The following is a 23,036-nucleotide window of genomic DNA, read 5'->3' on the forward strand; positions in this document are numbered from 1 at the left end:
AATTACTCTGGAAGATAAAGTTGAAAGAATAGCTAACAGAATATTGAAAAAAAAGAAGTGCAAGTGGAGATTCACCTGACAAAACACACAAACATTTTATAAAGCAATAGTAACTAAGAGAGCAGGAAAACGCCACAAAAAATATTCACATAAATGAATGGAACCCACATTCATGTGGGAATTTAGTATGTGATAAAGGTTACGTTTCAAGTTAGGGAGAAAGGTATGAATTCTTTAACAGCATTAAAGCCATTAAATATTACTAAGAAGAAATATAAGTTATGAACTAATTGATAATGTACAGAAAAATAAGTTCCAATCAATACCAAAGTGAAGCCTAGAAAACAAATCATATGAATGTCAGAAATGATTATAGGATAAGATGTTTGTAATCATGAAATAAAAAATGCTTTCTCCCCTTTGGAACCAAGATGCAGAGAATTCAGTTAATCAAACGCCCTAGTTGATGGACGATTATCCTCACAATCTGTACAAGATTTCTTCTGGCTATGTGTTGTCCCTTCTTCTTTCTTGATCACCATTCCACTTCCCCCACTCCCAGAGGCGCCCACTCTAATGAATTTACATTACATTTTTTACATGCATGCTATAAATGTATACCAGTGGAACTGAGCTATAGATATTGTTCTGATTTTTACATTCTGTTCTCAACTCTGTGTTAGCTCCCTACCACTCATCACATTTGGCCTATTTATTCATCTAGAGATGAACATGCAGGTTGCCTTTAACTCTGCTGCCACAAAAAAGGCTGCCATGATTAGTGTAGAACATGCCTTTTTATGTATTCATGCGTGCGTTTCTCTAGGGTACACACCAAGTGGGACCTCCAAGTCCTGCACAGTTACCAGGATGGCCGCAGCACACTCTAGTCCTGCTGGCGGTGCATGTGTTTCCCCATTTTCTTACATCCTCAACAACGATTAGGATTATATAACTTTCAAACTCTTGCTAATATAATAGGTGTAACATTATATCTCATTGCTGTTTTTATTATCATTTATCTAGTGAGCAGTAGGATTGAGTATCTCTATTCAGATTGCTAGCTATTTGGGTTTCTCCTTCTGTGAATTGCTATTTATATCCGTTGCTCATTTTTCTATTAGGTTTCCCAATATTTTTTTTCTGGCTGACTTGTAAGAATTCTTTGTGTGAATTATATATTAATCTCTTGTCAATTTCTCTTTTATCTCGCAAATATCCTCTATCAATCTGTCATCCATCTGTTAAAGTTGTTTATAGTTTTCTTCATTGATCAGAAATCCTTAATATGTATGTGGTCAAAGGTCTACTTTCTTACGCTAGAAACGAATAGGAATGGCCAAAGAGGAGAGATGAGCAATACACCTACCAAAAAAAAAAAGCCCGCACAATTAAAAGCAAAATTAACAAATTAGCTTCACAGTGAGAAGATATTGTGACATATATAATAATTTGCAGAATAGATAATGGACAAATGACTGCTATCCACTTTGTATGTAAGCACCAAATAAACAAAAGAAGACTAAACTAATAGAAAAGAAGAACAAATTCTGTGGCTAGAAAATGTGCAGAAGGGGAAGTGTATACATCTAATAAACACATGAAAAGATGCTGATTAAATCAAGGGAGATGCCATTTTGCGGTCATCTGAGTGGCAAAAAAAAAAAAAAAAAAAATGCGAAGGTACAGGGTAAAGAGGATGCCCACATGCTACTGGTGGAAGCATCAACTGGCCACGCTGCCTGGAAGGGCAAGTAGAGGGCGTCTATTCAAATTTAACATGTGCATAACCCTCTGCCCTGGCATTCCCCATGTGTGGGTTAATGTGTACTGCAGCATTGTTTGTAAAAGGGAAAAATTAAAAACAGCTAGAGTCACTGTCATAAAGAAAAAAATAAACAAGCTATTATACCACAAACTATGGACTACTCTGTATGAACTAAAAGGAAATAGGTCCTGTGTTTTATATGCATTGACATGGGATGATCTCTATGATGTATTTATTGTAAAGTAACAAAAAGCAAGTTTAGAATACATACAACATTATTTACCACAGATTAAGCAAAAACTTAAAAAGAAAAAAAGATTCACAAAACTAGATGTGCAAATGTTATATAAATACCTAAGATATAAGGTCAACAAGTCTAAAGAGCTAAGGTACAACGTGAAGACTATAGATAATAAAATTGTACTGTATGTGGGATTTATGCTGCATCCATAGATTTTAGCTGCTTTTGCCACGCACACACAAAAAACTGGGTAACTATGTATTTAAGATGATGGATACATCAATTTGCTTCACTGTAGTAACCTTTTTACTATCTATCTATATATGTCTTAACATCATATTGTATACCTTACATATATACAACAAAATTTATTTTAAAAAATAAATTTTGATGGCCGGGCGCGGTGGCTCATGCCTGTAATCCCAGCACTTTTGGAGGCTGAGGTGGGTGGATCACAAAGTCAGGAGATCGAGACCATCCTGGCTAGCACGATGAAACCCCATCTCTACTAAAAATACAAAAAAAAAAAAAAAATAGCCGGGCGTGGTGGCGGGCACCTGTAGTCCCAGCTACTCGGGAGGCTGAGGCAGGAGAATGGCGTGAACCTAGGAGGCGGAGAGATCGTGCCACTGCACTCCAGCCTGGGCGACAGAGCGGGACTCCGTCTCAAAAAAATAAATAAATAAAAATAAAAAATAAATAAATTTTGAAAAAACAGGATTTTGAAAGAATCTACATCAAATTTAAAGTTTTCTTTGGTGAAAACAGTTGATTTGGGTAGAGGGATAATGAGAACTTTCACTTTTCTCTGTGTTTGATACTTTTAACAATAAGAATATTTTCACGTTCTACTTCTATGAATAAAATAAATTTGAAAATGATTTTAACCAGATTAAATGAAGTCATTAAATGTAAGCCCTTTGTGAGCTGAAAAATACCATAAAATGTATCAGCATAATGAAGGAAAGATAGAATATAGAACAAGATTTAATCAAGTTATAAGGACCTTCTGACATTAAAATTCAATTATTACAATTGCTGCCTAACTTACTTCTGAGTTCTTTAGCCAAAGCCAAAGTAGAAAACTGGAGAACGATGTTCATTTAACTTGGATTCTAAAATTCAAAGCTTCTAAATTACCCAAGTTCAAGGGCTAGCCAACTACAACCCACATGTAAAATCTAGCTTGCAGCCTGTTTCTCTACATACCCCAGGCTAAAAATGGATTTTACATTTGTAAATGGTTTTAAAGAAACTAAAAGAAGAAAAATATTTTATTACATCAGAAAAGTATACAAAATTCAAGTTTTAGTGTCCATAAATATAGTTTTATTGGAACACAGCCATATCAACTCATTTACATATTATCTGTGGCTGTTCCCATGCCAGCAATGATACTTGATGACCTGCAAAGACTCACATATTGTCTGTCTCTTCATAGAAAAACTTTGCTAATTCCTTGCTACAGGTCATCTTTCTAGGTTAGCAGCTTATTTTGGGGATTATATCAAGCTTGGCATAAAAACTTGCCATTCACATTTGCTCCCCACATTGAAGATGTCAAATACTTTAAGCAGCTATTTATAATTTATAAATGCTATAAATGTTCACATTCCTCTCATTTCTTCATGTTCAACTCATCTACTCTGTGTCTGTTTTAACATAGATGGGAATTATCTGCTGAAGGAGAGCATGACTGCAGGTCAGTTCTACTTCTATTCTTCCTCAATTATCCGCACCTAGGGAGAGTTTCTCCACGATCCTGAGTGACGAAACCCAAGGCACCACTGTACGCCTTGGAGGAGCAACATGGCACGAAATGATCTGGTAGCAAATGCCAGCTCTAGCAAGTTTTTCTTTACTGAGGGCCATGGGACTTTAGAGAACCTGATGAAACTGATGGGGCCTCCCCTTACCATAATGCAAGTGTGTGCATACAAAATTGGGACTAACATTTTAGGGCATTAATAAGTTCTCTGAAGCCCGTTGTCAGACCTCTAGGTGCCCACAGATCCAAAGTGTAAGAGCCCTGAACTATAGGGCTTGCTTACAAAAGAATGGAAATGGTCTTCCCTCCTATCTGTAATTCCACGAAACTTGAGTCTCCTGCTTTGAGCACATAAAGGAAATGTAACACACCCCACAAGGCTCTAAGTAGACTGAAAATCTCTCTGTTCCACCTGCTGCTATTGCCAACCAGTCCCCTCTTCTGGCTTCTGCCTCAGTAGACTGGGAAACGCTTGTGGCCTTCAGTGTTTCAGTTGCTGCCTGAAAGGGGGAGAGAAGAATCTAGGGAATTGTGTTAATTAGGTATAAATAAAACTGTTTAATGACAAACTGACTTTAAAGTTTTCAAAAAAGGGCTAAGTTTTTTTTAAGGAAAATTTGACTGGGAGTGTGTACATCATCAAGCTGCAGGGCCAAGTGAAAGGCTGTGAATCTGTGAAAGCACCCAGTGTGTCTACACCAGGCTGTGCATCAGCAGCCCCTGAGGAAGGTTTCCCAAAATGCAGATTTACCGTCCCATCTCAGACATACTGAATGAGAATCCCTGACAGACACAGACAGGAAATACGCACATATACATATGCACATGCATAGACATATACACTTTAAAATAAGACTCCCAGATGACTCTCCAGCCAGCACAAGTCTGTAGACATGCACAAAGAAACCACTGAACAACACAGTTAATATACAGACCTATATTCACAAAAAGAAATGCTTCATTGGTCAATTCTATGAAATGTCTAGGGTGGTTCAGTCAAAAGAATAGTGAACAAAGAGTCAAAAAACTTGAGTTCCAACCCTGTCCCTGCCATTAATTTGTTCTGTGACCTCACAGAGATTTCTTCACTTCTCTAGGTCCCACTTTCTTCATCCAAAAAAAAAAAAAGAGGAGAATGGACTAAATAATATCTAAAGGCCTTCCAATTTCCAACATTCTATTACCTCTTATCCACCATCATCTGTAAGTCCCACTTAATGGAAAGACTGAATCAATTGCAAGCAAGTTCTAGAATATGAGTTATAAAGCTTTGAATGGATGCTCAGATATAACCTGACCTTACTAAGTCTGGAAAAAGAAAGTTAAGGAAATAAAGGTAGTATGATAGACAGAAATTTATCAGGCCCAAGAAGAGATGCTTTGAAGTGCAACATAAAACAATATGGTGGTGCACCTAACAACAGAGACCCAGAATGCATGAAGCAAAACAAAAACAAACACAAACAAACAAAAAAAAACAGAATTGAAGGGAGAAACAGACAATTCTACAATAAAAGTTGAAGCCTTGAATAACTCACTTTCAATACTGTATAGAACAACTAAGATCAATGAGGAAACAGAAGACTCAAACAACACTGTAAACCAACTAGACTAATAGATATCTATAGAATACTCCACCCAACAGCAGCAGAATACGTAATATTCTCCAGGATAGATTGTATTCTAGACCATAAAACAAGCCTCAATAAATTTAAAAGTATTGAAGTTATGCAAAGTATGTTCTCTGACCACAATGGAATGAAATCAGAAATCAAAATAAGAAAGAAATTTTGGCTATTCACAAACATGTTAAAATTTTAAAAATTAACATAATCCTAAATGGCCAATAAGCCAAAGAAGGGAATCAAAAGGGAAATTAGAAAATAGTTTGAGATAAATGAAAATGATGACATGACACATCAAAACTTATGGGACGTGGTGATAGAAATGCTTAGAGAGAAAATTATAGCTATAAATGCATATATTTAAAAAGAAGGAATATCTGCAACCAACAACCAAATCTCCCTTAAGAAACCAGAAAAAGAGGAGCAAATGAAACTCAAAGAAAGAAGAAGAAAGGAAATAATAAAGACTAGAGTGGAAATACATGAAATAAAAAATGGAAAAAGTGAGGAAAAAAACCAAAAAGTTAATTCTGTAAAAAGATTTAAAACATTGACAAACTTTTAGTGAGATTGACCGAGAAAAAAGGAAAAACTCAAATTATGAAAATCAGGAATAAAAGAGAGCACATCACTACCAACTTTACAGAAATAAAAAGAATCAGAAGAAGGATTTTCTGAATAATTGTATATCAACAAATTAGATTACCTAGATGAAATGGACAAATTCCTAGAAACACACAAACTGTCAATACTGGTTTGAGAAGAAACAGAAAATCTGAACATATCTATATAACTAGTAAAGAAATTGAATTGGTAATCAAAAGGCTTCACAAAAAGAAATGCTTCATTGGTCAATTCTATGAAATGTCTAAAGCAGAATTAACATCAATCCTTCATAAACTCTTCCAAAATATAGAAGAGGAGAAAGCACTTCTCAACTCATTCGCTAAGGCCATTATGACCCTGATACAAAAACCAGAAAAAGACACCCTAGATGTCTCAACAGAATGCTGTCAAACTGAATCTAGTAACATATGAAAAGGAGTATGTACCATTGCCAAGTGAAATGTATTGTGGGAATACAAACTTGAGCTAATACGTGAAAATCACTATGGTAATAGTAATAGAATCAAGGACAAAACCATAGACACAGAAAACCCATGTGGCAAAATTTAACAGCTGTTAATGATGAAAACACTCAACAAACTAGAAATAGAAGGGGACTTCTTCAGTCCAATAGGGTTATGTGTGAAAAACCCACAGCTAACATCATAATTGATGAAAGACTGAGTACTTTAAGATTAGTAACAAGACAAAGATGTCCTGTCTCTCTACTCCTTTTCAAAATCGTACTGGAGGTTCCAGCCAGGGCAATTAGGCAAGAAAGAAGATAAAAGACATCCACATTAGAAAGAATAAAGTAAAATTATCTTTATTCACAAATAATGTGATCTCATACACACAAAAAAATCCTAGGGAATCTACTAGAAAACCATTACAGCTAACATACACGTTCAATAACATTTCAGGATATGAGATTAACATACAAAAAAATTATATTTCTATACACTAGCAATGAACAATCCAAAAGTGAAATTAAGAAAACAATTCAATTCACAAAAACATCGGGAAGAATAAAATACTGAGGAATAAATTTAACAAAATAAGTGCAAGATTTTGTACACTGAAAATGACAAAAAAAATTTAAAAGAAATGAAAAAACACATAAATAGGAACACATTCTATGTTTTTGGGCAGGATGACTTAATATTGATAAGATTACAATACTCCTCAAATTGATTTACAGATTCAATGCAATTCCTATCAAAATCCCAGCTGCCTTTTTTAAATAAACTGACAAACTGATCCTAAAATTCATATGAAAATGTAAGGAACTCAAAATAGCCAAAACTACCTTTAAAGGCGACAAAAAAGTTGAGGACTCACATTTCTTGTTCACAAAATGTAGTACAAAACTATGGTAATGAAGACATTATGCTATGGCACAAGAATAGACATATAGATCAATGGAATTGAAATATATCCAGAAATAAATTCCTACACTATGGTCAAATGACTTATGACAAAGATGCTAAGACAATTCACTGGGGAAAAAACTTTTTTTTCAACAAGTGGTAAAAGGACAACTGAATATCCACATGCAAAGTTGGGTCCCTGCCTGAAACCATATGCAAAAAAAATTTTTTTTAATTTCAAAGTGGATCAAAGACCTACATCTAAGAGAAAAAGTATAAAAGTTTTCAAAGAAAGTATAATTACCTTGGATTAGATAATGGTTGCTTAGCTATGACACCAAAAGCACAAGCAAGTAAAGAAAAAATGAATTGGACTTAACCAAAATTTTAAAATTTGGGGACTTCAAATGTTTCCATCAAGAAAGTTTAAAAAAACTCACAAAATGAGAGATATTTGCAAGTCAGATATTTGATAACGATCTTATACACAGGATGTATAAAGAACTGTCATATTTCAACAATAAAAAGACAATCTAATTTTAAGATGGGCAAAAGATTTGAAAAGACATTCCTCCAAAGAAGATAGGCAAATGCTAATAATACATTAAAATATGCTTAACATCATTAGTCACTAGAAAAATCTAAATAAAAAGTTTACACCGATTTGGGTGGTTAGAATCAAAAAGTCAGATAATAACAAGAGTTGGTGAGGATGTGAAGAACTGGAAACCTTGCACATTGTTAACGGTAATATAAAATGGTGTAGTCACTTTGGAAAGCAATTTGGCAGTTCCTCGAAAGGACAAGCACGGAGTTACCATGTGACCCAGCAATTCCCCTTCTAGGTAGATACCCAAGAGAATTTAAAACATACTCACACAAAAACCTGTACAAAATGTTCATAGCAGCATTATTCAGAATAGCAAATGTGGAAACAACCCAAATGCTCAACTGATGAAAGAATAGAAAAAAATGTGTCATATCCATACACGTTAGGGCATAAAAGGCAGTGAAGCACTGATGCATGCTATGACATTTTAGTGGTCATTAAAGGCAGTGAAGCACTGATCCATGCTATAACATGGATGAACCCCGAGCACATTATGCTGAGTGGAAGAAGTCAGACACCAAGGCCACATATTGTATGACTACACGCATGTGAAATGTGTGGAATAGGCAAATCCATATAAGAGAAAATAGATCAGTGATTCCCAGAGGCTGAGAGAAGAAGGAATAGGCTGTGATTGTTAGTGAGTATGAGGTTTCTTTTAAAGGTGATAAAATGTTCTGGAATTAGATAGTGGTGATGATTGTACAATATGTTATGAATATACTTTACACTTTAAAAGGGTGAATGTTACACTATGTGAGTCATACCTCAATGAAATTGTCATAAATACACACACACACCACACCACACACACACACACACACACACGCACACTCTGACGGCAGCAGCTTTCTGGCAGCAGCAGAGGAAAACTGCTGTTGTCCAGCCAGCCTCACACAGCCCATCAGAACTGTAGTGGCTCTCGGTGCTCAGGGCTGATGGAGATGAGATAGGAAACTTCCAAAAAGGGAAAGATGCTGTGAGTAGCAACAGCTATCTTAAAAGTGGAAAACCCGAGTTGTGTGCATAACACAGGAAGAACCAGTGCCACCATCACACGTTTAGCCACACCTCTTTGCGGGGAGCAGCTACTCTCTGGGTGTCACTTTACATATATACAGGCACATGAAAGACTGGAACGTCAGCCACCTCTGTCCAATCCACAGCCTTCAGTTCATGAATATTTCTTCATTCATCAACTTACTGATTTTATAACATCCCTGACATGAGGATTCCCATTTGAATGTGTGGAAACTGAGGCTCCAGAGGTTTCAGAGATTTGACTGTGAAGACTCACCAAGGGCCCTGAAATAGAACCTGAAATCAAGGCCGCCCCGATCGTGGATGGCAGGACGTAGCTGTGCTGCTGGACAGCTAAGAATCCAACAATGTGTTAAATTAAATCATTTCCCAACTCCCGCCCCCCGCCCCCACCCCGGCTTAGCAGGAAAAGGTCTAGGCCATTTTCCAACTGTTTATTCCTCTCTCCTATTGCCCTGTGCTGCCATCCTCAAAAGCAATAGATCTGCACACAGGTCAGAATGCCTCCTCCAGAAAGGAGCTCTGCCTGCAGGCCCAGGGCCCAGCCTCGGTTCCCTGCACCTAGAACGCAGCGTGTTACGGCCCACAAGAGCTGTGTCTGCTTGTGAAGAAAGGTCACCCAAGATAAGCACCCATTCGTGTCTGCCCCTCCAGGCTCTGACACCACCCACGCTCTCCGCCACAGCCACCCGCATCATTCCTGGCCTCTTTTAAGGGTCAGGAACGGCACACTTGAGCCACTGAACTTCAAGAGGGGAAGTGAGGCAGAAGAAATTCCAAAACAACAGTTTAGAGGATCCTAAAAAGGGCAGGAAATCAGCCTTCTCACAGGGCTTCTCTGCTGGAGGTTCACTGACCTCCCATCACGGTGGGGAGGAAATGCAGTCGTTTTCCCCATTTTGTGTAAGAGACAGTGAGACACAGAGACTTGCATAGGGCCATACAGAAAGTCGCAAAACTGGGATGAGTTTATGAAATATGTGGGATTTGGAATTAAAAATCCACCTGGGTGGATCTGGCAAGATCTCTTACCATCCTAGTCTCCAGCCTCTCACCTGTGAAATAAAAAACCTCTCCCATCGTGGCAGAGCTGGGGGCTCCTCGTCTGTGTGATGGCACAGGCCCTTGATCTCTGGGAGGGTTGGAGAAAGGGCTGCAGCCTTGGCTTGACAGACCCTTAGCAGGACGGTGGTGGATGTGCTGTTGGAACCTGAGGCCCGAGGATCTGATTCTCACCTTGACTCGCCCACCCCTTGCCCCCGCTCTTCCCTGCCCCCACTGCTCTCCTCTCAGGCTGATGGAGCAGGAGCAGCCTTCCGATCTGGCAGGCGTATCTTAGAAGGTTTTCTCAAACCCAGATGTGACAGTGCTGTCAAGGCGCTTTATGCAGCACAGACTGCCAAGTGCTAGTGATTCTTAGTCTTGCCCTAGGGTTCAATGACCAGCGATTCCCTCCTTCAGGACTGCCCTTAGAGGGCTAAGGGAGAAGAAAAAAAGCTACACTTATTGAGAAATAATTACGTGCCAGATACTGGATGAATCTTTCACATACATTCTCTTATTCAATCCTGTTACAACTGGGCTGAGACTGTTGTTGCATTATCCCCATTTTGCGGAAGGAAACCTGAAGGGCAGGATCACTCAAGGAGCAGATGGGGGTGTAATTCAGGTCTCTACTCTGAAGCCCATGCACTCTCTCCTGCAGCCAGGTCAAACTACAGCCAAAGGCCAAACTCTGCCCATCTGGAGCCCAATCCTGCCCATTCACTCATTTGTCTATTGTTTACGGATGTTCTCGACAGAGGTGAGTATGCAGATGTTTGCCACGGACTCTGTATGGCCTGAAATGTTCACTCTCTGGTCCTGTACAGAAACATTGGCTGGTCCTTGCTCAGCAACAGTTGAAAGAGTGTACAAGGGCAGCTGGCCACTGCTCCTCTCTGCACAATGCTTTCCTTCTACAAAATGGGGGTGACGCAACACCTCTCTGAGCACAGTTGTATGTGCAAGGGAGAGTTACTTACATGCACGGGAGCTTCACTTCCCTCCCGTGTCAGGTGGGATCATGACAGCACCACTCCCAGGACTGTTGTGAAGTGTGAGCGGTTCCATGGGAGGCTCTAGCCCAGGGCTTGGCACACCCTGCACTCGGCAAATGTCGGGGAGGAGTAGAAGCACAGCTTGTGGCCCAGCCGGCTGTTTCTGTCTTCCCAGGTTCACGTTGCCACCAGCCTCAGGAAACGATCGATATTGCCTCCTCCTTCCAATCCCTCACCTGACGGGTCATGATAATTTTTCTTTCATTGCCCTCTCCCTGAAGAGAACCACCCTTCCCTGACTCGGTTTTAGGTTTGGTGGAGAGTCAGGGTTGGCTAATAGTCAAGTGGGGTTTGGGCAGGGACTACGGGGAATGAGTGGGTAGTGGGGGGCATTGGGGAGGAGGAGCCAGGCTGATGCCACAGGAGCAGAGGCTTAGCCTGCAGTTTTCTCGAGAACATTTCTCTAACTACATCCTGGGAAAGAGGCAGGCTGGAGAAGCTCAACCACCATCTATTTCTGACTGTCTGTTCTGTTCTCCCAGGCCTTTCAAGACTGTGGTTCAAATGCCTTTCACACAGAACTACCCTCCTTTGAAAGTAGTTGGGGCCTTTGAAAGGCAACATTAAGAAGTTTTAAAATCAATTCTCTAGTTCCAACCCTGCGAAGACTCTCTGGGTAACTCAAAATGGGATTAGCCCCCTTGGTTGTCAGCACCAAAGGGAAGCGCCAGGAGCCCAGCCACAGAAGCCTGTCGCACAGGAACCTCACACCCAGCCTTGCCTCCCTTTGGGGCAGAGCGGGGGGCTCCTTGTCTGTGTGATGGCACAGGCCCTTGATCTCCAGGAGAGTTGGAGAAAGGGCCAATGTCGGCTTGACAAGCCCCTAGCAGGACAGTGGTAGACATTCAGATGGAAAGTGAGACCCAAGGACCTGATTCTCACCTTGACTCGCCCACCCCTTGCCCTCGCTCTTCCCTGCCCCCACTGCTCTCCTCCCCGAGCTCACTGCTGATGAAGGACATTTAACCACTGTTGCCCCCAGCTCTCCAAGAGCCTCAAGAATCTTCCTAACACTACTGGAAACTGACAATTCCTGAACACCTGTGTTCCAGGTGCCATGCTGGGCCTTCAGCTAGCAAGTGATAGAGTTAGGATTTGATTCCGGTTTTGTGTCCTGAAAAGCTCCAAAATGTTCTGATCTACTCCATCCTACCTTTTCTGTATACCCATCTGGTGACCCCAGTATCACCCCCTGCACCTGGAACAGGTAAGTATATGAGGGGCTGTGGGGTCTGTGCAAGGGCACTCTGCTCTGATAGGCCTGGGCTCTTAAGCTGTGGAGGTGCCTCTGCTTCCAACTGAAGGAATTATGGGGAGGGCGTAGCCCTGGGGAGCACAAGGCAGAAGGAATAGGCACTTCATGTAAGACTCGCAGGTAAAACCTGTGTCCTCAGAAATGCTAAACAGGGCATTCAGCAGCTTTACCAAGAGTTCAAGAACAACAGCAAGGAAAACTGCAAAAGCCCCATTGCACAAAATCTCTAGCTATACAAGTCACCTTTCCAAGTAACTGAGATCAAAAACCATGATCTCTAGTTATCCAGATTTTTTTAGTACAGTGGACTTTAGGGGCACTGAGATTCGGTTGTGCTCCTGGCCCCACATTCAATCTTCTCAGTCTTCTATATTCTCTGTTTAGAGGTGAGGACCCAACAAGGAGATATACAGTATCGCAGGATGAACCAGGCCTGGCCCTTCAGGGTTACTGAACATGGAACCATAGGGGGAGCTGGACACAGAGCCCAGAAAGAGAGAGTAAGTCATGGAAACAAAAGGATCAGTGAGCCAGGAGGTGACCCTGATGCAATGACCAGAATAGCCCAGACTGAAAGCTCAAAGAGGGCTCTCGGTTTCCTGAGTCCTTCCCTGCAAGGACTGGCCAGGGGAGTCCTTGGGTCCCCATCCCTGCCCGGAAGCCAGTGGCTTCACAGGCCTCGGGCCTCACAAGGGACAGGAAGCATTCCTTGCCAGGGTGTAGGGTCTGTACTTCCCATTTTCAGAAAGCTTTCACGGGGATTTGCTAACTGATTTTGTTCCACACAACTCGACACAGCATCAGAGCTTCCCTTGGAGGGAGAGCTGTGCCCATGTGTCAGGGAGTACAATGGAGCCAGGAAATCTGAGAACATGACGGCCTGCAGTCAAGGGGTGCGATGAGGTGTGCTCTGTTCCAGGACTCAGGAGGACTAGTTCTCCTCCACCCTGTCCTCCCCACTGTAAGCACAAACACCAGGGCAGTATGATATCCAGGTCCTGGGTCCAGGTCCCAGCTCTGCTGCTTAGAAGACATGCAGCCTTGAACAAGGTCCTTAGTTTCTGTGGGCCTGTGCCTGTTGCAATGCCTCTGACATCCTGTGACTCCTGGGTAAAGCATCTGCTCTTACCCAGGGCTCTGGACACACCAGAGGGTGGGGAGCAGTGACAGAAAAGGATGACATTGCTCAGTGTATATCACCTGTGGCCAAGAGGCCGTCTTTCAGCAACTGGCCTTGAAACCTCTGGGAGGATTCACGTCATGTTGACTCAGCTGAGCCACAAAGTACGCAGATATGTGGTCAAACATTTTCCTGGGTGTGTCTGTGTGAGCTGTTTCTGGATGAGATGAACATTTAAATCTGTAAACTGAGTAAAGCAGATGGCCTTCCCCACTGTGGGTGGGCCTCATCCAACCTGTCGAAGGTCTGAACAGAAAAGGTTAACCTGCCCCCGAACAAGAGGAGACTCTCCATGCAACTGCCTCCATCTGGGACAGTGGCCTTTTCCTGCCTTCAGACTCAAACTGGAATCTTAGCTCTTCTTGGGTTTTGAGCCTGCTGGTCTCCAGCTTGCTGACTGCAGCCTTCATGAGCCAAATCCTTCTAATAAATACACACACATACACATACACACACACACTGTGTGTGTATACACATACACAGTGTGTGTGTGTGTGTGTGTATGTGTATATATGTATACACACATATATATAAATGTCTGGGATATATATATGTCAGAGAAGATGGCTGAAAACCCCTGCTGGAAACCATTCCCCACCACATCCTTATAGGCCTTAAAAATAGTAGAGATGATCTCATGTGGTTAGTCATAAAACTCTGGAAAGTAACTTTGGAGAACTCGGTGTTGATCAGACCTTTACTGAGGCCATGCGCCACATGTGCAGAGCCATGGCTTATGCCTGGGACTTGGAGAGTTTAGGAGGAGCGCCACCACTACCATGAGAGAGTAAAAAGGAGGTCAAAAGATGAGAGCAAATGAATGAGTTTCACTGGGGATCAGAGCATGGAGGCAGATGTGTAGAGTTAAGGCCTATGGAGGATGATTATCTGAAGCACTCTTCTACCATGGGAGCGAAGGCAGGGGTCGGGGGCTAGTTTCAAGTGAAGGAGATGAGAAGCAAGTTATGCACATTAGGAGGACTTTGTTGAGTGGGCTTGTAAGAGAAAATGGCCTAAAAATTACCCATAGTCCCACAACCCAACGTTTTGGTGCATATGCTTCCAAAGTTTTCTCTAAGCTCAAACGGCTCCCCCATCCCCACCATACTTCACACGGTTTTACATCCTATTTCTTTCACTTACAAAAACATCATGGACATTTTTCTAAACCATGAACTGTTTCTGTGCACCATGATTTTTGGGTAGATAAATGTCATTCTATCATACAGATGTATCACAATTTATTTAACAATTTCCTACTTGTGGGCTTTTCTGTTCTTTCCAATATTTTGCTATGTTAAAGGACACTATGATGAATGGCCTCGTACTCAAATTAATTTTTACAACTTTGATTGCCTCCTTACAACAAATTCTTGGACGTGGAATTGCTGACTTGAAAGTTGTGCACTTATTTATGCACTTTGAAAACTATCGCTACGTTCCTCCGTAAACACACCATTCCTACCATCACTAGCAATGAGGAAAAGCACTGCATTTGCAATGCTTGCACCAACATTTACCTTTGGTGAATTAATTCTGAGCAGGAGAATATCATGGAGGATTTTGCGAACGGAGCTGGTCCTTGAGGGAATGGCAAGATTTCAATCATCACAGAAGTTGAGGAGGGGCACTTCAAGGCAAGAAACTTAGCACAGCTGCCTGGATACTGATGCTGTTTTTGGAGAATTCGAAAGTCTAGGTGTACTGAACTGTGTTGGCCCTGGGAACACAGAGGGGGAATAGACAGAAAAGGCAAGCTAGGATGGAACCATAGAGGTCCTTGAATGACATCCTAAGGCGTTTATATTTTATTCTACAGCAATTCGAAGCCATTAGCAGCTTCTGAGCAGGGAAGCAATGTGTTTTTCATGCTATCCTGAGGGTGCCAAGAACCTGCCAGAAGGTTGTGAAGTGGCAGGATTGGGTTTCATAGTTTTGACAGTAACCAGGAGACATGTCTATTTTTCCCCCTCTGGTGTGACGTTGAGGTTGGAGCACTTCACTGGTGTTCCAATATGCTTCCTATTAAAAGGACAAAACCCCAGCCAAACAAATCAAAAGGGGTGAGAGAAGAACAAATGTACGCAGACCAGGCAGAAGAGAATGCAGCCGGGCCTGCAAGGAACATCTGATAATTGATCTTAGTCCTTATTTCCCTCATCAATATTTTATGTCACCAGGAAACTCCAGCTTCATTTTCTGGTAATGAATTTATCATGAGACTAAGAGCAAGTTGCTGAAACAGATGCCTGGGGAAGCCGGGGAGAAGGAAGTCAGCTCCGAGCCTCCATCTGCTGGCTCTGCCACCCTGCAGGGCAGAGGTGATACCAGGCCAAGAGAGAGCACCCTGGCCCTGGGAGTGGGACTCACATTCACTGTGTAAGTAACTGATTCTCCAAATAAACCCTCTTCAGAAAATGCATTCCCTCCCTGGAATGCTGAGCTGTGCCGGGGAAGGTAAGTCAACACCACTGAGTAATCACCCCCTCAATCCCTGGGCAAAGAGCCCTGTCATTGAACTGAGGGGAAACACAATATTCAGATATAAGCCCTGGTTCTCACAGAATCTGCCATCTTTTTCTGCATCCTAGCAGCACAATAGAGTGCTTGGAATGTGGTGGGCACTCAAACTGCCTTCTGGGGTAGGTGAGTAACTGCCAAAGGCCACCCCTTGAGCATTCTGGTGCCTAATTTCCACTCCAACTTTGACTTCCTGTGTGACTAGTGTAAGTCACTCAATACAGTCTAGCGTCAGAAACCTTATTTTGCAAAAAGGAAAAAAAAATAATTACAACAGCAGCAGACATTTACGCAGCACTTATGATGGGTACTTCCGAAGTTATATATATTCAATGAATTTTCCCAACAATAAGATACTAGTATTACTTGTATTATACAGATGAGGAAATGTATGCCTAGATATGTCTAAGACCTTGCCCAAGGTCAAGAGCAGGTTTTGAATCCAGGCTTCTGGTCTTCATCCCCACCCTATGCCATCTTGTATCACCTGTGTCAGGTAGCGCTCCTCTTGTTGCAAGTGACAAAAAAAAAAAAAAACCTTTTTTCACCCAACTCAAGCTGGCTTAAGCAATCATCAAATTTATTGGCTTACAGAAAATTCAAGGTACATACATTCCTGCTTCCAAGTAAGGCTTGATTCAAGGCCTCAGATTATGTCCCCAGGACTCCATATCTCACTATCTCAGCTGCAGTTCCTGTAGTGGGGGATCCATTCTCAGACAGGCTCCCCTGTATGGATTCAAGATGGTTGCACCTATTCCACATCCTGCATTCTCATGGCATTTAATTGGTGAGAAAAAGCAAACCTCCTTTCCAATATGCCTGGCAAAAGTCTCATGGTATCTCATGGGCTCGGATCAGGACCTGTGGCTCCCCATCCAGTCTAGCTGCCAAAGGAATGTGATGTGGTGATTGCAGGAGGTGTCAGTGGCATGCTTAGCCCCTCTGAATGCCCAGGCTCATTTAGGGGAAGAGGTAAGCTCTACAGAGGTAGAGCAGAATACAGTTGTCAAAGAACAGGCAATGCATATCAGGTGGCAAATGCAATAGATATCTACTCTACACTCCTTGTACTCCAAGAAAAATATTGAAATGCTGATGGAAAGACATCAGTTGAAGGGTCTCCCTTAAAAGAAAGATGAACTTTCAGCTCAACTCTGCCAAAAAGGTAGAGACCATCAGTCAGTCAAAAAGATTCTATATCATCCGGCATTTCCTCCTCCTCCCTCCTCTCCAGACCATCTGGAACATTCTCTGCTCCTCAAACACACCAACAGCCTCTGGCCTCAGGCCTTCGAAGCTCCTGTTCCCTCTGTCTACCATGCTTGTCACATGGAGATCTATGTGCCCACCTTCCTCATGGCATTCAGGTCACTGATCAAACGTCAATGTCACCACAAAGGCCTTTTCCAGCCATGCTATCACTCTCAGTGCTTTAGTTTTTCTTAAAGTACTCATAAGCATTGAGGAGTCCATATATTCACCAGCCATTTACTTGTTTGTTGTCTGTGTCCTCATGAGAAGCTAAGCTCTGTAAGCACAGGAGCTTATTTCGTTCAATGCCATGTCCCTATACATAGTAGGTATACATCTGACACATAGTAGGTACTCAAATATCTGTTGAGTAACAAATGAATGAGGCATTAGAGAGCTTCTTTGACTATAGCTGGTGCAACCCAGCCTGCAGCAGAGAATCTGGGAGCAAAGGAAACAGAGGGAGAAGGCCCGGGAACCCACACAGATGCCAGGCCTGCGGCCAGCCGCCCTCTATCACCCTGCATGTGGCTAAGCCAGCATGCACTGCATGACACAGGTATCTCTGAAGGGCTAGAGACATAGCAGGAGGGAAGAGAGCAAACAAACGTTAGAAAGGAGGCTGGAGAAGCAAAGAATAAAAGAGAGAGAAAGCAGTGGAAAAGGGCATGGAGCAGGCACCAGAGATGTGCTCCCTCTGATTCCCTTGGAGGCACCTCCACACCATGGTTTCTGTGTCTGATTGAGCCATGAGGGTTAGGAAGGCCTTTGGCCCTTCATGGACCAGAAGCAGACCATCATAGAATTGTATCTTGGAAGGAATCTTAGGAGGAAAAAACAAAACAAAAACTACTGAGGAATGGTAATCAAATTCCCAGTCTCATTGAGCAGGTGCTATGATTCAAATATTTTTTTCCCTTCAAACTTCATGTTGAAATTGAATCCCCAATGTGGCAGTATTGAGTGGTGGGGCCTTTAAGAGGTGATTGAGTCATAAGGGTTCTGCCCTCATGAATGAATTAATCTATCCATGGATTAATGGATTATCACAGGAGTGGAACTGGTGGCTTCATAAGAAGAGGAGGAGTCCTGAGCTAGCTCAGCCCCCTCCCCATGTGACGCCCTATGCCACCTCAGGACTCTGCAGAGGTCCCCCATAGCAAGAAGGCTCTCGCCAGGTGTGGCCCGTCAACCTTGGACTACTCAGCTTCCAGAAATAAAGAAATAGGTTCCATTTCTTTATAAATTACCTAGTTTCAGGTATTCTAAGTAACAAAAAACAGATGAAGCCAGCAGCTCAATCTGTTTTCATTGAGAAAACTGAAGACTCATATTCGTCTGTGACATTTACTACACAGATCAATTAATTACCTAAATAGATCTGAATTAGGAAAATAAGATAAGTTCAGATAATCATAACACAAGACACTTACAATTTCAGGAAAATGTATGCAAAAGTAACTAAACAAGGCATACGAGATAATATTGGTTCATTTTCCTCCCTTTAAAATTAAGTTTTAGTCATTTACCATTTTCTCATAGAGTAACCTCTGATAGCTACTGAATAATAAAAGTTCATTATTGCAAGGTAACATTATTGCATGTATTGCACCATTTGAAGATCATAAATATTCTACAAACAATCTCATCTCATTCTATGAGGCAGAAATTATGTTTCCCACTTCTCATTAAATTTCTTATGAACTAATAAATGATTGAAAAGTACTTTCAAGAATGGTGTATTAAACACAAATGTGGGATGTTGATTCCTGTAGCCAGTTTGTACGTTGGCATCAAGACTAAATGTTCAGGATTCTAGTCCTGGGTGACCCACAGAGTATTGGCCAAAGGGGAACAGGACCCCAGAAAAGGGAGCGAGCCTCTTCCCACAGCCCAGGCCTTCCTCCCACATCACAGCCAGGCTCACATTTCCTCATTAGCCTGGTGGCTGGCACACCAGAAGTCTAGTCTTCTCTCTGGGGGAAAAGAAAACTGAGAGAGAAAAAAGCCTTTTACTCCAGCCACTCTCATCACTTCTGCCCTCAAACACACCCAGCTACCTAAGCCTCATTGCCATTCATCCATCCCCTTTCCCTTTTCTCCTTCAAGACCCAACTCCAAGACCGCCTCCGCTGCACTAACGGTGAGAGTGTACTAAATGTGCCTGGTATTGTGCTGAGGACTCTACACACTTTACTTACACTTCACCCTCACAACAACTCATGTGGAGAAAATAACAGTACCCCATTTTACAGGTGAGAACACAGAGGCCTAGGAGGTTAAAAAAACTGGCCCCAGGTCAACAACAATGGGCAACACTTGAGTAGGAGCCCAGCTCCAAGCCTCTCCACACCACAGACCTCAGTGACCACCAGGCAATCCTGTCCCCTACAGCCACCTGTCTCGAGTGAGCAAGGCTGCTCTGAGCATCCTGAGCAATGAGCGTCTCTTCAATTGACTTGATGGTTCTTCATACCAGCTTAGCTTTTGTTGTCTGGAGCTATTGTTTCCTTCATTTAGATATTTATGCCTCATCTCCCAGACAAGCCTGTAAGCTCGTTGAAGAAATTCATCTTCCCCCTTGTACCATGCCCAGCACATATAAGAGACACCAATGACATCTTGACTGTTTTGTGAGAGCTCACGGTGGCAGAATGCAGACCTTGTTTCAGAGACCTTAGGTCCGCAGGGTCTCCCCCAGCACTTCCCCATCACAGGCACATCGCTTACCACCTCATCTTGATACCCTCTTCCAGGGCACAGCCCTGTCCTCAGCCCTACAATCTGACCCCATAAATGTATAAAATCAGTTCTTGCCAATTCAATCAATTAATTTTTTAAAAAAACAATGATTACATAATAATAATAAAAACAACTTTTATTTAAAGAAAAGAAAGCTGGGTCATCATCTCTTCCCAACCAAGACTTGCAAGGCCTCATTTCCTCACCAGGAAGACCGGGGTGCAGGCTGGGGAGCTCTTACATGCTCTGTGGTGTATGCTGCACCAGGACATCCCCTTAGGTCCACTATAAGGTCTTACAGATCCACAGGGGAAAAACGGAAATTTAAGCACCATTTTTTTTTAATTGTAGTAAAAACACATAACACAAATCTTATTATTTTAACCATTTTTAAGTGTATAATTCAATGGCATTAAGTACATTTATATGGTTATGCAACCATCACCACCACCCATCTCCAGGATAATTCAACACCACTAAACTGAAACTCCTCACCCATTAAATAATTTCGTATTCATGTTTGATTTTTTGAGGAGCTGCCATATTGCTATCCACAGGGGCTATACCATTTGACATCCCCACCAGCAACATACAAGGGTTCCAGTTTCCCCACATTCTAGCCAATATTTGTTTTTTCATTGTTTTTCTTTTGTTTTTGTTGTTGTTAATGGTCGCCCTCTTAATGGGGGTGAAGTGGTATCTCATTTTGCCTTTGAATGGAATTCCTCCAATGACTAGTGATGCTGAACATCTTTTCCTGTGCTTATTGGCCATCTGTGCATCTTCCTAGGATAAAGTCTGTGCACGTTGTTTGCCCATTTTTTAATGTGGTTCTTTTGTCACTTTTGAGTTGTAGAAATTTTTTATATATTCTAGATGTTAACCCTTTGTCAGATTTATGATTGGCAAATATTTTCTGCCATTTTGCGGGTTGCCTTTTTACTCTCTTAATGGTGTCCTTTGAAACACAAAAGAGTCTTTTTTAATTTTTGTGAAGCCGTTTGTCTTTTTTTTCCTTTTGTTGCCTGTGCTTTTGCTGCCATATCCAAGAATTGCTGGATCCAATGTCATGAAGCTTTTCTGTGTTTTCTTCTAGCAGTTTTATAGTTTCAGTTCTTACAGTTAGATCTTTAATCCATTATGAGTTAGTTTTTATATATGGTCTAAGGTAAGACTCCAAGTTCATTCTTTTGCATGTGGACAGCTGGTTTTCCCAATACCATTTGTTGAAAACACTATTCTTTTCCCCTTAAATGCTCTTGTCACCCTTGTCAAAAAAAATCATTTGACCATAGATGTGAGGTTATTTCTTGGCTCACGATTCAATTCCATTGTTCCATATCTTATGCCAGTGCCACAGCGTTGATTATTTTATCAAAACAAACCGTACAAACAAAATAGTGGTGAGTTGCTAAATCAGGAAATGTGAATCCTCCAACTATGTCTTTGTTTTCAAGATTGTTTTGACTATTCAGGGGCCTTTGAGATCCCATATGAATTTTAGGATATATTTATCTATTTCTAAAAACAACCTCATCGGGATGCTGATAGGGATTGCACTGGATCTGTAGGAGGCTCTAGGTGGTATTGTCATCTTAACAATGTAAGTCTTCCAATCCAAGAATACGGGATGTCTTTCCAGCGATACCTCTTGAAACATAAAAAAGTATTTTTTGAGCAAATGAAAAGTAATTTACACCAAAAGTTTGTGCAGGGCAAATATAATTAAGTTCTAGAAGAGTTTAGATGAAACCATGACAAACCTATAACCAGGTATTAAGGGAAAACTAGACAGAATAATAGTGAACATTTTGAGAGAACTCACTATGAGCTGAGACCTTTTCCAAGTGCTTTATAGATATTAAATTATTTAACTCTCACAACTATCCTATTAGGTCAGCATTATTATTTTCCTCATTTTACAGATGAGGAAACCGAGACACAAGGGGATGAAGTAGCTCTCCCATGATCACAAAGTTACAAAGTAGTGGAGCTGTGACTCTAACCTGGGCAGCCCAGATTCAGGGAGCCTTCACTCTTGTAGTCAACTGAATAATGGTCTCCTAAATAGACCAAGTCCTATTCCCTGGAACTTGTAAATGTCATGGGTTTTGGGAAATGTTTTTTTTGCAGATGAGATGTAATTAGGAATCTTGAGATGATAGAAATACCCTGGGTTATCTGGAGGGGGGAGGTGGGCCTAAATACCATCACAAGTGTTTTTATAAGAAATATGGAGAGAGAGGGAAGGGAAGAGAGGGAGGGAGGGAAATAGCAGACACAGGGAGGAGGCCGTGTGAAGAGAGAGGCAGGGATCAGAGCGATGTGGCCAAGGAAGCTGGAAGAGGCAGGGGAGTGTTACCTGAAGGGTTTTGAATTTCTGGCCTCCAGAGCTGTAACAGAATAAACTTCTATTGTTTTTCGCCATCAAGTCTGTGGTTACCTGTTAGAGCAGCCATAAGAAACCGACATCTCTCCTGATCAGGGCTATGGGGAGTCTCGTATTGGAAGATTTAACCCTCGCCTGCATCAGGTAAAATCATAGCAGCCACCACAACTCCTCACAAAGGATCTTGGTGAAGAGAAAATACAGGCCTGGTCAGATCACTGGTTAAACAGGCAGTTCAACAGCATGTGATGCTTTTCAGTGTGTGTCCCCATCAACCATATCAGTCAACCACCAGATCCCCACCTGATCTCACGAAAGAACAACTAGCGTCACAGATCCAGTTTCTAAGTGCAAGAGCAACTTCGTCTCTTGCCTCAGAGCATGGTTCTTCCCACTGTACCAAACTCCAACTCCTAAAGAGCAGAAAAGAAGGTCCCAAGAGGGAAGTCCTCATGTTTGTGAGTGCGCTTTCTAGTTTACAATGCTCGTGCATCTGTATTATTTTAATTCTCACAACAATATGAGGTTACTCCCTGTTCCATAGATGAAGAAAACCAAGGCTGAGAGA

The 23,036-nt window shown here is 41.8% G+C and overlaps 1 long non-coding RNA gene across 1 annotated transcript; it reads right to left on the bottom strand.

Annotated features, from left to right (window-relative positions):
* Positions 1-20,402: 20,402 nt before the first annotated feature.
* Positions 20,403-22,773, bottom strand: LOC134736254 (uncharacterized). Its single transcript, XR_010120153.1, has 2 exons — positions 22,442-22,773; positions 20,403-21,729 (listed from the first exon to the last, which is right to left on the bottom strand). It is a non-coding gene; the product is annotated as an uncharacterized lncRNA (long non-coding RNA).
* Positions 22,774-23,036: the final 263 nt, after the last annotated feature.

The sequence above is a fragment of the Symphalangus syndactylus genome, chromosome 3, assembly GCF_028878055.3.
Source record: "Symphalangus syndactylus isolate Jambi chromosome 3, NHGRI_mSymSyn1-v2.1_pri, whole genome shotgun sequence".
Classification (NCBI taxonomy): Eukaryota; Metazoa; Chordata; class Mammalia; order Primates; family Hylobatidae; genus Symphalangus; species Symphalangus syndactylus.